Here is a 4358-nt window from a genome sequence, read left to right as displayed (position 1 = left end):
TTTTTAGGAATAAACATCACGAGTCAAATTTGACAGGCAATTCAACGCAAAAAAAGATTTGAAAAGTTAGAAACATCTAAATATATTTCATTTATATATTCATTGGCATAGTAGTAAACTAGTTAAATTATTATTATATGCCATTGGCCAAGTGGTTATTTTAGTCAAATTATTATTATATGTTATTTAAATAAATAATTTATATATATTAAAAATTGTTTTATCAAATCATTGAGAACTTAACGAGAACAAGACATAAATTTGTATAGGAATCAATTTAGCATTAAAAACTTGTAATAATAAGCTTATTTTTAGTGTTATCAGCTTTAAGGATATTTCAGTCATTTTAAAAGAAAAAGTGCTTAACAGCACTTGTTTACCAAACACTTTAACAACTTTTTTTAAGTTTCAGCACTTTTATCCAAACACGTAACTGCTTATTTATAAAACAAGCTCCAGCACTTAAAAAGTGCTTTTAAGCACTTGTGCTTAAAAGCCACTTTTTTTAAGCCAATCCAAACGGGCTCTTAATGTAAGTTAATATTTATTGTAAGACTTAGTTGTGTTGAGCTTTGTGAACTGTCTCATCTAAGAACTTAAGTTGTTAGAGCATAGATATATTTTAGTTTTGCAACACACCCTTTACATATAACCTGATTCTTTTTCATGGTCAAGCAAGTGAAAATATTGTCAGTGGGTGGCGGTGAGAAGTTGAATTAGGAGCTCATATCTTGTTGAGTTATGTGATTTGCCTCATCTACAAGTTTAAACCAAAAAGACACATTTTATTTATTTTGCATCTGCAACAAACTGAATGAATTGTTTTTTTTCTCTGTAATTCCAAACCTTTACCTACAATTCCCGATATGGAAATTCCTGAGGAATTTCTCGTGAAGGCTGCTGATACGATGTGTTTGGGTAAACCATATACTGTTGATTGCACATGACATTGCTATTGGTGGGAACTTGAAACTTTTTGTTTGGGTCTGTTCTCATGTTATCCTTCTTTTTCCTTTAGTCCAGTCATTTTTATATTTGTTTCTACTTAATATGGATTTTGTTCATCAGGTTGCTCTTGGCTTGTGGTTGATATCTTATGTGGGTAGCTTTTTCACATTCCTTATTTTGCTCTGTATAGGTGAGTAGGCTTCTCTATTGGGTTATTGATGTTTTTATGCGCATTTAATCATTGATTTAGTTTCTTCTTTTTAGCTTCAGAGACCCTTTTTAGCTTGTATGTGCCTCTGCTATACGAGAAGTACCGAAATCAAATTGATGACAAGCTTATTACAGCACAGAAAGTCATTCAGAAACACTACAGGATAATTGACGAGAATGTATTGAGAAAGATTTTGAAGTCCTCGAACAAGGAAAAGAAGACTCAGTAAACTGTAATCTCTCTGTGTGTGTGAGAGACATGCAGATACATGCGATCTTCAATTTCTATGTGTGGTATGCATAACTTCCGGAATGTCTAAATTTTGTTATCTCGAGGAATCTCAATAGACTTAAGCATGTGTATTGTGCTTGCTACACATTATTTGCAATGTGCCCCTTTAACTACCCTCATAACCAAAGTACTTTATGCTGCTATATGCTTCTGAACATGCTAATTAGGGGAGGATGCTAATGGACGCTCATTCGATGTTTCCTTGATTTCTTTCAACTGTGTACAAAATCAACATGTCGAAATACCTTTTATAGATTATTAGGTGGTATAACCAATTAAAAAAAGATTATTAGGTGGTATTTTCTATTGATCTTAGAAGTTTGACTTCTAACTCCTATCCGCTAGTAGAATGCATCTGCTCTTTTATATTCACAAATATATATCTCTTTGACAATCTTACCTTAGAAGTTTGATCTATTATATATCTACTTGACATTGTCTGCTCGTTAGGATTTGAAGACTTACACTCGACTTGAGTGAAAGTAAGCTAATGGGCTAACTTAAATGCTTGATAATAGTATCTTAGGACACAACTTCTGAAGATATTTTGTAGGAACTGTAACTCCACAGAAGTAGTCTTGATTCAGGAAAGAAAATCCGCAGTCAGTAGCTGATACGAAATTGATTGTCATGACAGCTTGAACGACCTGACTGCTAAGTATCTTTTCTTTATAAGATTCTGGAGTAATAATTCTGTTGCTTCTCTGGGCTTATGCAAAAAATGGAAGTCGAATCATCATCATATTCTTGCAGGAACAAATTGAATTCCAATGCCTGCATAACCGGCTGTTTTGGTTCTCTGTTTCCTTCTAACCTCTTTTGATTCAACAGTTAAAATATACACTTTTAGTAGCATATCAATTCTTTTATAGTTGATTTGAGCTTTCTTGCAGCTTTACATATGTTTATTTCACATTCTTTTGAATGTTATCAAGTGATGCATGCCAACTAGCTGCTAATTATTTACTCTTTCTAACTGTCAATGTCTTCTTTTAACAGGAGGGATTTTGCCTTCACGAGTAATCCAGATATATATCAGGAAATTGTAGAGGTAGAACTTTGCCCCTAATTAAATTGTTCTATGAAAGTCCATACTAAAGTTCAGAATGTTGTTTTTCCTTTCTTTCTTTTATCATCTTCCATTATGTTTGGTACTGATTAATGAGTATAATGTTAGTCTTGCTACTCTTCTCTGTAGTTGAGATTACTGCAATTGGAACTATGCTCTAATAGGAAAGGTGATGCAATAACTTTGACAGGCTACCTCACAATTTTCTTTGACATGACACGTACGACTTTCACTGATGGTTTAAATCTTTCTAGTGCCTATACTTAAGCTTCGTCTTTATTGAGATGCAACATTCAATCTATAATGTGTGTTTGCATAGTGTTTGCTGATTCTTGTAAAAGAGAACAAACGAATGAACAGAAAGTGTGTTGACATAGTGTTTACCAATATTGCTCTCTTCAGCTCATATGCTACAGTGCATTGGAGATGCGATAAACTCACACATGCAAACAAGTCTATACATGCAGGAAGACGGACGAGTTGGAGTGGGGCGAACATGGTTCTACCTCTCTACCACCCATTCCCTACTCAATTTACACTGATATTTATTTACATACCAGGTCGTGTGGGTATTTGTTTTGCTTACACACATGGCAATGTGTATTGTAACACTTATTACACGATGTCACCACTTCGCACAAGATAGTAGATGTGTGAGGAGTCTTTTCTTAAAAAGGAGAATATACTTGTATTGAGAACTTAATTATTCTTTATGTAATATAGTTATGTACCATATTATGTTCCCAATGACTGAGAAAGAGATGTAATCCACTTGCATCTGCTGCTGCAAGACGAGTCCGGAACCAAAATGTAGTTTTTTTGGACAAGTAGCACCTTAATAGGTGTAAAAAAAAAAAAGATGACATTTTTATATATAGCGCCCAAATATTGGGCGCTATACATTAACGTTAACTGTGCCGTTAATGTATAGTGCCGAGTATTTGGGTGCTATATATAAAAAGCTGCCACGCCCAGTTATAGCGCCCAAATACCCGGCGCTATACCCCTTTTTTAAAAAACGAGCCATCTTCTTCAAGACGACATTCTGCTTCTTCTTCCTCAATATTTTATATCTTCTTCTTCTTGGTCCCCCACTCCCATACCCGCTGCCCCACTATTTTAAAAAAAAAAAAATTTTGGGTCCCACCGTCACATAAAAGGTGAAGAACGTAGGTCCCACATTCGAGTAGAGCTTCGTATTATTGTTGATTCACACTTCCGGAGTTAAAATTTCAATCTATTTGCTTTCCGAAAATTCTAAATAGAGGTATTTCGGTTTATTTTAAGTTGAAACTTTTATAATAATGCATATTATTTGATTTGTATGTGTTCTATTTCGGTTTGTGTTTTTTTTTTCCGAAACTAGTATGTTAAATTTATCCGGATTTAATATTAGTGTTTTATAAAGAAATATAAATTTGTCTGTTAATATCCTGATTTATATATATGTGTTTTCATGCCGTTTTATGTTTTATTTGCAATTAATTTTATTTGTTGTTTATGTTTAGATTATTTTTTAGCGTAGTAAAATCTAGACCTTTTTAGCGTAGTAAAATGTAGACCCTTTTAGCGTAGTAAAATTTAGAGCCTTGTAGCGTNCTATTTTAAAAAAAAAAAAATTTTGGGTCCCACCGTCACATAAAAGGTGAAGAACGTAGGTCCCACATTCGAGTAGAGCTTCGTATTATTGTTGATTCACACTTCCGGAGTTAAAATTTCAATCTATTTGCTTTCCGAAAATTCTAAATAGAGGTATTTCGGTTTATTTTAAGTTGAAACTTTTATAATAATGCATATTATTTGATTTGTATGTGTTCTATTTCGGTTTGTGTTTTTTTT

At 33.3% G+C, this 4358-nt stretch overlaps 1 pseudogene; it reads left to right on the top strand.

Annotated features, from left to right (window-relative positions):
* The first annotated feature begins 462 nt into the window (after positions 1-462).
* Positions 463-3264, top strand: LOC109210694 (annotated as a pseudogene).
* Positions 3265-4358: the final 1094 nt, after the last annotated feature.

This window comes from Nicotiana attenuata, unplaced genomic scaffold (assembly GCF_001879085.1).
Source record: "Nicotiana attenuata strain UT unplaced genomic scaffold, NIATTr2, whole genome shotgun sequence".
NCBI lineage: Eukaryota > Viridiplantae > Streptophyta > Magnoliopsida > Solanales > Solanaceae > Nicotiana > Nicotiana attenuata.
Note: the sequence above shows the minus strand (reverse complement) of the source record. Positions and strands in the feature narration are given on the sequence as shown.